General features: G+C 40.6%; 1 pseudogene; it reads left to right on the top strand.

The window, feature by feature from the left end:
- Positions 1 to 11,548: 11,548 nt before the first annotated feature.
- On the top strand, positions 11,549 to 12,805 carry LOC138420998 (olfactory receptor 56B1-like; annotated as a pseudogene).
- The last annotated feature ends 211 nt before the right edge of the window (positions 12,806 to 13,016 follow it).

Genomic DNA, 13,016 nt, shown 5'->3' with positions numbered 1-13,016 from the left:
AAAAAAGATCTCAAATAAACAACTTAACTGTATTCTTCCAGGAACCAGCAGAAGAAAAAAATTAAGTGCAAAGTTAGTAGAAGGGATAAAATAACAAAAATCAGAGTGAAATAAATAAAATGGAAACCAGAAAAAAAAATGAGAAACTAAAAACTAAGTTTTTGAACAGGTATACAAAATTGATAAATCTTTAGCTAGAGTAAGAAAAGAGAGGACTCAAAAAAGTAAAATTCTAAAAGAAAGAGATATCACAATTGATATCACCAAAATATGCAGAATCATAAGAAATAACTATGAACAATTATATGCCAACAAATTGTATAAGCTAGATGATCAAATAATATACAGACCATTTATTGTTTTATATTCAAATTGCTTCTTTGTTCTCTGGGACCACTTTTTTTGAAAAAAATTTAATTGAAGCATAATTACAATATTGTGTTGGTTTTTGCCATACATCAACATGGATCAGCCATAGGTATACATATGTTCTCTCCCTCTTGAACCTCCCTTCCACACCATCCCACCCTTCTAGATTGTCACAGAGCCCCAGTTTTCGTTCCTTGAGTCATACAGCAAATTCGCACTGGCTATCTATTTAACATATGTTAGTGTGTGCATTTCTATGCTACTTTCTCCATTTGTGGGACCACTTTTCCATGTGGCTAAACAGTTTTCACGTGGATGTTTCAGCGGCACCTCTGCTTGAATAACCTAATTTGAACTCTCTCTTGCCCTGTAACTTGCTCTTTTTCCGGTCTTCTTTAAGAATGTGAATAGCATCACCTGTCAGCCCACTGCATATACCAAGAAATTAGACTTGTTCCCCAAGTCTCCTGCATATCTTGCGTTGCAAGCAAATTATTTACCACTAGTACCACCTGGGAAGTGCAATTCATGTATAAAAATGATCAGTTTTATCTCTAACATATCTTCCAAATCTATCTGCTTTTATTCATTTTCACTTCCCCTATCCCAGTTCAAGACACAGTCATCTCTTCCTTGGATTACTGTTGCCTATCTGATCTGTATCCCTGTTACATTTAATCTCATCTTCACTTTGCTGCTATTGTGAAACCTCCACTTTCAGTGATCCCTTGCTATTTTAACACTAATTTGCTTGTAAGTTTCTGGCCTCTTTTATCTTAACAGCACTCAGTTCAGTTCAGTTCAGTCGCTCAGTCGTGTCCGACTCTTTGCAACCCCATGAATCGCAGCACGCCAGGCCTCCCTGTCCATCACTGTCTCCCGGAGTTCACTCAGACTCACGTCCATCAAGTCAGTGATGCCACCCAGCCATCTCATCCTCTGTCATCCCCTTCTCCTCCTGCCCACAATCCCTCCCAGCATCAGAGTCTTTTCCAATGAGTCAACTCTTTGCATGAGGTGGCCAAAGTACTGGAGTTTCAGCTTTAACATCATTCCTTCCAAAGAAATCCCAGGGCTGATCTCCTTCAGAATGGACTGGTTGGATCTCCTTGCAGTCCAAGGAACTCTCAAGAGTCTTCTCTATTTCCCACCATATCTCATTCTCCACCATATCTCAGAGCTAATGCCATATTTATCCTCTTTTATTACATTGAATATGCCAAGATCCTTCTCATTTGGGCATCTGAAACTTCCTAGAATATTTCATCCGTTTCCCTTTTCACCAATAAAAACATGCCATTTTAAATTCACATTGAAGTACTTGTCATCAACATAAACTGGTATTACTTCAGGAAATCCTTATCTGACATCAAAACTAAGTTAATTCTTTCCATTTTAAGTTCTCAGATCTCTGGGTACTTTTGTTTCAAAGTAATTCTTCAGTCTATAATAATGTTTGCTTGATTATTTAACTAATATTTTATCCTTTGGCTCCAGCTAGATCACAGTTTCCATGAGAATAGGGACTATGGCAGGTTTATTGGTCATTTTATCCCTACCATGAATTTTCAGTTCAGTTCATTGCCAAAGAAAGGCAATGCCAAGGAGTGCTCAACTGCTACTGCTAAGTCACTTCACGTCCGACTCTGTGTGACCCCATAGACGGCAGCCCACCAGGGTCCCCCATCCCTGGGATTTTCCTGGCAAGAACACTGGAGTGGGTTGCCATTTCCTTCTCCAACGCATGAAAGTGAAAAGTGAAAATGATGTCGCTCAGTCGTGTCCGACTCTGAGCGACACCATGGACTGCAGCCTACCAGGCTCCTCTGTCCATGGGATTTTCCAGGCAAGAGTACTGGAGTGGGGTACCATCACCTTCTCCAAAGAATGCTCAAACTACTGCACAATTGCACTCATCTCACATGCTAGTAAAGTAATGCTCAAAATTCTCCAAGCCAAGCTTCAGTAATACGTGAACCGTGAACATCCTGATGTTCAATCTGGTTTTAGAAAAGGCAGAGGAACCAGAGATCAAATTACCAACATCTGCTGGATCATGGAAAAAGCAAGAGAGTTCCAGAAAAAAAAACATCTATTTCTGCTTTATTGACTATGCCAAAGCCTTTGACTGTGTGGATCACAATAAGCTGTGGAAAATTCTGAGAGAGATGGGAATACCAGACCACTTGACCTGCCTCTTCAGAAATCTGTATGCAAGTCAGGAAGCAACAGTTAGAACTGAACATGGAACAACAGACTGGTCCCAAATAGGAAAAGGAGTACGCCAAGGCTATATATTGTCACCCTGCTTATTTAACTTCTATGCAGAGTACATCATGAGAAACGCTGGACTGGAAGTAACACAAGCTGGAATCAAGATTGCAGGGAAAAAAATCAATAACCTCAGATATGCAGATGACACCACCCTTATGGCAGAAAGTTAAGAGGAACTATAAAGCCTCTTAATGAAAGTGAAAGAAGAGAGTGAAAAAGTTGGCTTAAAGCTCAACATTCAGAAAATGAAGATATTGGCATCTGGTCCCATCACTTCATGGCAAATAGATGGGGAGACAGTGGAAACAGTGTCAGACTTTATTTTTTGGGGCTCCAAAATCACTGCAGATGGTGACTGCAGCCATGAAATTAAAAGACACTTACTCCTTGGAAGAAAAGTTATGACCAACCTAGATAGCATATTCAAAAGCAGAGACATTACTTTGCCGACCAAGGTCTGTCTAGTCAAGGATATGGTTTTTCCAGTAGTCATGTATGGATGTGAGAGTTGGACTGTGAAGAAGGCTGAGCACGAAAGAATTGATGCTTTCTAAGTGTGGCATGGAGAAGACTCTTGAGAGTCCCTTGGACTGCAAGGAGATCCAACCAGTCCATTCTGAAGGAGATCAACCCTGGGATTTCTTTGGAAGGAATGATGCTAAACTGAAACTCCAGTACTCTGGCCACCTCATGCGAAGAGTTGACTCACTGGAAAAGACTCTGATGCTGGGAGGGATTGGGGGCAGGAGGAGAAGGGGACGATAGAGGATGAGATGTCTGGATGGCATCACTGACTTGATAGACGTGAGTCTGAGTGAACTCTGGGAGTTAGTGATGGACAGGGAGGCCTGGCGTGCTGCGATTCATGGGGTCGGACATGACTGAGCGACTGAACTGAACTGAACTGAACTCAGTCACTCAGTCGTGTCCAACTCTGTGACCCCATACCATGCCTTTTCAGTACAGTAGCAATTCAGTATATATTTTGGGGTCAAAGCGTACTTTCTACTTTAAGAGTATTTTTTTCTTTTGAGTGCAACACCCTAACTACAGAATTTAGGAACATGTGAATTTTTGTACTCAACAATTCAGACAGTCTAATAAAATTATCCACCTCTATAGAATCATCTTTGTTTCATCAATGAAGATTTTGTTTGTTTGTTTGCTTATGGAAGTTCTCAGGTTATGTTACTGGGAACATCGCTAAGTTAATCTCCTTTCCAACCTTTCAGGATTTAATATCTTGGGAATTCAGTTTCTCTATGGGCCATTGTCTTCTCAAGTCTCCAAAGGAGATCCATTATCCTTAGTTCACTAAGCTAGTACTACTTCCCATAAATTCCAGAAACATAATTTCTGTGCTGTGCGTCATCTGAGAACATTTTTTCATCTTATGTGAAAAGTTTTTTAAATAGTTGTGTTTTTTCCTTCCTGCTGGAAACCTCTCCTCTTCCTAGGAACTTAGACTGTGAGTCTCAGCATAAAACCACAGTAAGTACTAAGCCTTGACATAGTCACATTGGTTAAATACCAGAGCATTCAAAGGCTAATCATTACACTTTTCTTATTCTGTTTTTGGCAATATTGTGGACAAGAAAGTGACCCTTGCTTCTGCCTTAGAAGGACATAGAAGCTTGGAGAACTTATTCAAGGGAATTATGGCTAGAATTATTTTTGAATGTCTCCTGTGGAAGTATGGGTCAGCAGTGGACTGCCACAGGGACAGAGGTTCTGGGTGCAGCAGACTTGGGTATGGCATAAGCCCTATTGGAGGAGGTTGCCATTAACTCCACCATAGAGCTAGACTCTTGGAGGACACAAACAGAACCTTGTGTGCACCAAAACCCAGGAGAAAGAAGCAGTGACCCCACTAGAGACTGATCCAGACTTGCTTGTGAGTGTCTAGGAGTCCCCAGCAGAGGTGTGGGTCAGTGGTGGCCTGCTACAGGGTTGGGGGCACTGAGTATAGCCATACATGCGTGGGATCTTTTGAGGGCAGTTGCCATTATTTTTATTACCTCCACGATAGTTTAAAGTGAGTGAAGTGAAGTCGCTCAGTCATGTCCAACTATTTGCGACCCCATAGACTGTAGCCTACCAGGCTCCTCTGTCCATGGGATTTTCCAGGCAATAGTACTGGAGTGGATTGCCATTTCCTTCTCCAGGGGATCTTCCCAACCCGGGGCTCGAACCTGGCTCTCCCACATTGTAGACAGACGCTTTACCGTCTGAGCCACCAGGGAAGTCCTTATCTTGGGAATTCGGTTTCTCTATGGGCCATTGTATTCTCAATTCTCCAAAGGAGATCCATTATCCTTAGTTCACTAAGCTAGTACTACTTCCCATAAATTCCAGAAACATAAACATAGCTCCACCCATCAACAGAAAATTAGATCAAAGATTTATTGAGCATGGCCCCGACAATCAGAACAAGACCCAGTTTCCCCCTCAGTCAGTCTCACCATCAGGAAGCTTACATAAGCCTCTTATCCTTCTTCATCAGAGGGCAAACAGAATGAAACCCACAATCACAGGAAACTAACCAATCTAATCACATGGACAACAGCCCTGTCTAATGCAATGAAACTGTGAGCCATGCTGCCTAGGGCCACCCAAGGCGGACTGGTCATGGTGGAAAGTTTTGACAGAATGTGGTCCACTGGAGAAGGGAATGGCAAACCACTTCAGTATTCTTGCCTTGAGAACACCATGAGCAGTATGAAAAGGCAAAAAGAGAGGACACTGAAAGAGGAACTCCCCAGGTTGGTAGATGCTTGATATGTTACTGGGGATCAGTGGAGAAATACCTCCAGAAAGAATGAGGGGATGGAGCCAAAGCAGAAACAACACTCGATTGTGGATGTGACTGGTGATGGAAGCAAGGTCTGATGCTGTAAAGAGCAATATTGCATAGGAACCTGGAATGTTAGGTCCAAGAATCAAGGCAAATTGGAAGTTGTCAAACAGGAGATGGCAAGAGTGAATGTCGACATTCTAGGAATCAGCAAACTGAAATGGACTGGAATGGGTGAATTTAACTCGGATGACCATTATATCTACTACTGTAGGCAGGAATCCCTTAGAAGAAATGGAGTAGCCATCATAGTCAACAAAACAGTTCGAATTGCAGTACTTGAATGCAATCTCAAAAGCGACAGAATGATCTCTGTTCGTTTCCAAGGCAAACCATTCAATATCATGGTAATCCAAGCCTATGCCCTAACCAGTAACGCTGAAGAAGCTGAAGTTGAATGGTTCTACGAAATCTAAAACATCTTTTAGAACTAACACCTAAAAAAGATGTCCTTTTCATTAGAGGGGACTGGAATGCAAAAGTAGGAAGTCAAGAAACACCTGGAGTAACAGGCAAATTTGGCCTTGGAATGCAGAATGAAGCAGGGCAAAGACTAATAGAGTTTTGCCAAGAGAACGCACTGTTCATAGCAAACACCCTCTTCCAATAACACAAGAGAAGACTCTACACATGGACATCACCAGATGGTCAACACCAAAATTAGGTTGAATATATTCTTTGCAGCCAAAGGTAGAGAAGCTCTGTACAGTCAGAAAAAAAAACCAAGACTGGGAGCTGACTATAGCTCAGATCATGAACTCTTTATTGCCAAATTCAGACTTAAATTGAAGAAAGTAGGGAAAACCACTGGACATTCAGGTCTGACCTAAATCAAATCCCTTACGATTATACAGTGGAAATGAGAAATAGATTTAAGGGACTAGATCTGATAGACAGAGTGCCTGATGAACTGTGGACAGAGGTTTGTGACATTGTACAGGAGACAGGAATCAAGACCATCCCCAATAAAAAGAAATACAAAAAAGCAAAATGTCTGTCTGAGGAGGCCTTACAAATAGCTGTGAAAAGAAGAGAAGGGAAAAGCAAAAGAGAAAATAAAAGATACACTGATTTGAATGCAGAGTTCCAAAGAATAGCAAGGAGAGATAAGAAAGCCTTCCTCAGTGATCAATGCAAAGAAATAGAGGAAAAGAACAGAATGGGAAAGACTAGAGATCTCTTCAAGAAAATTAGAGATACCAACAGAATATTTCAAGCAAAGATGGGCTCAAAAAAGGACAGAAATGGTCTGGACCTAACAGAAGCAGAAGATATTAAGAAGAGGTGGCAAGAATACCCAGAAGAATTATACAAAAAAAAAAAAAATCTTCATGACCCAGATAATCACGATGGGGTGATCAATCACTTAGAGCCAGACATCCTGGACTGTGAAGTCAAGTGGGCTTTAGAAAGCATCACTTCGAATGAAGCTAGTGGAGGTGATGGAATTCCAGTTGATCTCCTTCAAATCCTGAAAGATGATGCTGTGAAAGTGCTGCACTCAATATGCCAGCAAATATTGGAAATTCAGCAGTGGCCACAGGCCTGGAAGAGGTCAGTTTTCATTCCAATCCCAAAGAAATGCAATGTCAAAGAATGCTCAAACTACGCACAATTGCACTCATCTCACATGTTACTAAAGTAATGCTCAAAATTCTCCAAGATAGGCTTCAGTAGTATGTGAACCGTGAACTTCCAGATATTCAAGTTGGATTTAGAAAAGCCAAAGGAACCAGAGATCAAATTGCCAACATCTGTTGGATCACTGAAAAAGCAAGAGAGTTCCAGAAAAAAAATCTATTTCTGCGTTATTGACTATGCCAAAGCCTTTGACTCTGTGGATCAGCATGAACCGTGGAAAATTCTTAAAGAGATGGGAATAACAGGCCACCTGACCTTCCTCTTGAGAAATCTATGTGCAGGTCAGGAAGCAACAGTTAGAACTGGACATGGAACAACAGGCTGATTCCAAATAGGAAAAGAAGTACATCAAGGCTGTATGTTGCTACCCTGCTTATTTAACTTCTATGCAGAGTACATCATGAGAAATGTTGGGCTGGATGAAGCACAAGCTGGAATCAAGGTTGCTGGGAGAAATATCAATAACCTCAGATATGCAGATGACGCCATCCTTAAGCCAGAAAGAGAAGAACTAAAGAGCCTCTTGATGAAAGTGAAAGAGAGTGAAACAGTTGGCTTAAAGCTCAACATTCAGAAAACTAAGATCATGGCATCTGGTCCCATCACTTCATGGCAAATAGAGAGGGAAACAGTGGAAACAGTGTTAGACTTTATTTTTGGGGGCTCCAAAATCACTGCAGATGGTGACTGCTGCCATGAAATTAAAAGACACTTACTCCTTGGAAGGAAAGTTATGACCAACCTAGACAGTGTATTAAAAAGCAGAGACATTACTTTGCCAACAAAGGTCTGTCTAGTCTAGGCTATGATTTTTCCAGTAGTTATGTATGGATGTGAGAGTTGGACTGTGAAGAAGGCTGAGCACTGAAGAATTGATGCTTTCTAAGTGTGGCGTGGAGAAGACTCTTGAGAGTCCCTGGACTGCAAGGAGATCCAACCAGCCCATCCTAAAGGAAATCAGCCCTGAATATTCATTGGAAGAACTGATGTTGAACATGAAACTCCATTACTTTGGCCACCTGATGTGACGAACTGACTCATTTGGAAAGACCCTGATGCTGGGAAAGATTGAAGACAGAAGGAGAAGGCAATGACAGAGGATGAGATGGTTGGATGACATCACCGAGTCAATGGACATGAGTTTGTCCAAACTCTGGTAGTTGATGATGGACAGGGAAGCCTGGCGTGCTTCACTCCATGGGGCTGCAAAGAGTTGGATACGACTGAGCAACTGAACTGAACTGAACTGACAGCTAGAGTTAGAAAACATTAAGTTTGTATGGTTGCCCCCTCTTGGTGCAGTGGTAAAGTATCCTCCTGAAATTTGTCAGAAAGATCCCTTGGGGCAGAAAATGGCAACCCACTCCAGTATTCTTGCCTAGGAAATCTCATGGACCGAGGAGCCTGATGGGCTATAATCCATGGCGGGAGGGTGTGGGGGTGGCGACAGGGGTTACAAAGAGTCAGACACAATCTAGAGATTGAACAATGGTTGAGCTAGAAACTACCTCTTCTAAAAACTATTGCCAGATTATCTTCAAGATTCATATATTAACTGTAAACCTCAAATTGCTGAAAATTTTTGAAAAAGTTATTTTCTTTTTGTGAACTCAGACTTGTTCCTTCTCTTAAATGTATCACGCAAGCAAATATCAATCAAAGGAAAAAATTTAAAGAAAATGGGAAAAATGTCAAAGCTACAAGGATGATACAAGAATGCATGGTAATAAATGAGTGTTTGAAAAAAATACCAGACTTTGAGCGACCAAATGGGCTACAAACCTCCAAACTCTCATGATAAAGGGATTGTACTGGGATCCTTCAGAACTCTCATCTAAGAGTCCACAGTCTAACTAGTTTTATCTCCAGATCTACTTGTCATATCCATTAAAATTTGGTAAAAACACATTTAGATGATTTTAATGTTCGTCAAATCATAGCAATCATTTAAAAAGGGTGATTTGTATTGTGATTAGGCCATGCATGCTTATTCAGAGAAGTAGCAAAAAATATCTGAAAAGAATTCATTTAGTTTTTGATATGAATCTTCTTTTGCTGGTAATGTCAAAAGGAGAATGTTAATTTATTTTTAGAATTTTTTTCTGATTTAAAAGCGATTATGTCAAGAATAAATGTATAGGTAATTTAACTAAATTATTAATGCATACTGCAAAGTCGCTTCAGTCATGCGCAACTTTTTGTGACCCAAAGCACTGTAGTCCACCAGATTCCTCTGTCCATAGGATTCTCCAGGCAAGAATACTGGAGTGGGAATCCCTGCCCTCTTCCAGGAGATCTTCCTGACCCAGGAATCGAACCCATGTCTCCTATGCCTCCTGCATTGGCAGGCGGGTTCTTTAGTACTAGCACCACCTGGGAAGCCCAAATGGTTAACTAAAATTACTTTAAGTATCTTATTTCAAAACTTTCTCATACGATGTTTTAAAACATAATTTTCCAGTCTCTGTTTTCTTGCTCATAAATCTGCAATAGCATTTCACATGGTCAAAATATTGATAATTAAATGTCTTGCAAAATAAAAAAATTTAGTTAAAAGCAAATATTTTGTGTATCTGAAGTATAAGATACAAAGAGGTAAAATCAAGAGATGATGCTCAGTTGACTCACTCATGTCAAAGAGTGCATTCTGCACTATAAAGGAATTTGAATTATATTTGAAAGACAGTGCAAGGGCATACATTGTTTTAAGCAAGGGAATATCAATTTTAGAAAGGTAAGATTGTTGACAAAAAGAGAGACGCATGGGGAGGGAAGGTGTGACCAGGTGAGATGACAGAAGCAATAATACTGACGAGAAGGGGTGTATGAGTGCAACGAAAGAAAGACATCAACAACAGAGTGAGGAAGCAATCGTGGAAAGGAAAGCCCGGTTAGTCAATTTCAAGCTTGTCTAGTTGGGCCCTTGGACAGAATAAAAGTTCATGAGGAGCAGTCCAGGCAGGGCTTTTCTTTAGAACTCTGTGGTAGGCACGATGTAGATATAGAAAACATGGCAGGAAGGAGAGGGCGGAAACGAATTGAGAGAGTAGCACTGACATATATATATGTATATACACTTCCATATTTGAAAGAGATAGACGGTGGGAAGCTGCTGTATCGCTCAGGGAGCTCAGCTCGGTGTTCTGTGACGACCTAGAGGGGTGGGGTAGAGGGGCCATGGGAGGGAGGCTCTCGAGGAAGGGGATATATGTATACCTATAGCTGATTCATGCTGTTGAACAGCAGAAACTAAAACAACATTGAAAAGCAATTATACTTCAATTTTTTTTAAAGTACGTGAAAAACAATAGAGTCTGAGAAAAGCCAATGAGTCTAGATTTAAACATGACTCTAAATCTACACTGGCCACTGTGAAGACACATCATTCTTATTCATTAAGTAAAATCAAAAGCACCTTATTCCCTGCCCCTAAATCCTGTTTTACATGTCTTTGTATGTTCTTTAAGATTCAACTAAAAACTAATAATTTGCTAATGTTGTTTCCTGTATGAATACTTATATTAACAAACTTAGTCATTAAATTTAAGTTCTTTTCAACTATTCTTCTGTGGCCACCTCAGAAGTCCATACAAAGTCAAACATCAAAGAAAGCTTTCCCCTTTCAATCTGCAACATGCTTTATGTCTACAAATCTTTAAAAGTCTGTAATACCAAATTATTGCAATGGTATATAAAATATTAATGCATATCGGTTACAAGTTCAAGTGGTACAGTAAGAAAACATAGCTAATGTTCCAAAATGATACATAAAGGAAATAAATCTGAATTTACAAAATCTACTTAAGGTCACTTAATGATAGTCTGAAACAAGAAAGATACATATGAAGAAAACAAACACATTTGCTTGACTTCACAGAATTTTTGAAAAGAAAATGAAAGGTTTAAAAATCAAATCAGCAACACCAACCACAACAAACCCTAGAACTATATTTGTGTTGGTCCCAAACTGAAATAACTGAGGACAATGTACATAAAAATTTGAGATTCGTGAAGAATTTTCTCTGAGTAACCAGTATTGATAATTGCTATTTTTGTGTTTACTTTCCCCTTTGATTCCTGGGTTGGGAAGATTCCCCCGGAGAAGAGCATCGCTAGCCACTCCAGTATTCTTACCTGGAGAATTCCAAGGACAGAGTAGTCTGACAGGCTACAGTCCATAGGATCACAAAGAGTCAGGCACCACTGAGCGACTAACACTTTCACTTCCACTTTTCCGCTTTAAATTCCTAGAAATTCATTGTAATTTATTGTGAGATGTGCTACAGAATCATTTCAATAACAGCAAACTATAAACTATGCTATGCAGAGACTGTTTCAAAATGATGTTCAGTATAATTAGGCTCAGAGAATGCAACTTTAAAAATATATTTGTTTTACTCTTAGGAAAATATGTCTGCATCTCCTAAAGTCTCCAATAGCTCTAAATTCCAGATCTCTGAGATCATCCTGATGTGATTCCCAGGAATTCACAGTTGGCAACACTGGCTTTCTTTACCAGTGGCGTTACCCTGCCTCTCAGCAGTTGGCGCTAATATCCTCATCCTCATCACCATCTGCCAGGACCCTGCTCTTCAGCAGCCCATGTACCACTTCTTAGGCATCCTGTGATGGACACGGGTCTGGCCACCACTATTATGCTTGAGATTCTAGCCATTTTCTGGTTTGAGTCCAAAGTCATTAGCCTCCCTGTGTTTTGCTCAAATTTATGCTTTTCACTGCTTTGTTGGCATGGAGTCTGGTATCTTCCTCCGCATGGCTTTTGATAGATACATAGCTATTTGTCACCCTGTTCACAATCCATCAATTATCACCAATCCTTAATCTTCAAATCTTCCTTGTTCAAGGTGCTTCAGAATGGCTTGCTTGTCATAACAGTACCTCTGCTTGCTGCCCAGCATAATTATTGCTCCAGGAATGAGACTGAGCATTGCCTATGCTCTAATCTCGGAGAAGGCAATGGCACCCCACTCCAGTACTCTTGCCTGGAAAATCCCATGGACGGAGGAGCCTGGTGGGCTGCAGTCCATGGGGTTGCTAAGAGTCGGACACAACTGAGCGACTTCACTTTCACTTTTCACCTTAATGCATTGGAGAAGGAAATGGCAAACCACTCCAGTGTTCTTGCCTGGAAAATCCCTGGGACGGGGGAGCCTGGTGAGCTGCCATCTATGGGGTCTCACAGAGTCGGACACGACTGAAGCGACTCAGCAGCTGCAGCATGCTCTAATCTTGTGGTCACTAGCCTAGCTTGTGATGGCAGGAGGCTGAACAGATTTGCCAAATGGTTTTGGCACTTGAAATGGGGAATGATCTAAGTCTTATAATATTGTCATACACTTTGATTTGCACTCTGTACTTAGACTGAACTCAATTGAAGCTGCATCTAAAGCATTGAGCACTTGTAGCTCTCATCTCATCCTCATCCTCTTCTTTTATACAGTTGTTGTAGTGATTTGAGTAACTCACCTGGCAGAGGCAAAAGCTACTTTGATTCCAGTTCTACTAAATGTGCTGCACAATATTATGCCCCCTTCCCTCAACCCTATGGTGTACTCACTTAGAACTAAGGAACTTAGGGCAGGTTTCCAAAAGGGGTTTTGTCTGAGTTTAGAAAAGAAAGTAAGGCACCCAAGACCTTCTCCATGATGTATAGGTACTTCAACATCTTCGAGAGTAGATATTAGACATTCAGAGATGATGGGAAATGTGAATGCCTTTGAGATACCTTTCTCACATTTTTATATAAAAAACCATGAAATTACTTGAAAGAAAAAAAAAAAGCCTTCACAGTAGCTCCAAATTATGGACAAGAGCTAAATATATGTGAAGAAAGGAAACACTTTCTAACAAACAAATC

This window comes from Ovis canadensis, chromosome 15 (assembly GCF_042477335.2).
Source record: "Ovis canadensis isolate MfBH-ARS-UI-01 breed Bighorn chromosome 15, ARS-UI_OviCan_v2, whole genome shotgun sequence".
In the NCBI taxonomy this organism is placed as follows: domain Eukaryota; kingdom Metazoa; phylum Chordata; class Mammalia; order Artiodactyla; family Bovidae; genus Ovis; species Ovis canadensis.
This window is presented reverse-complemented; position numbering and strand designations above follow the sequence as displayed.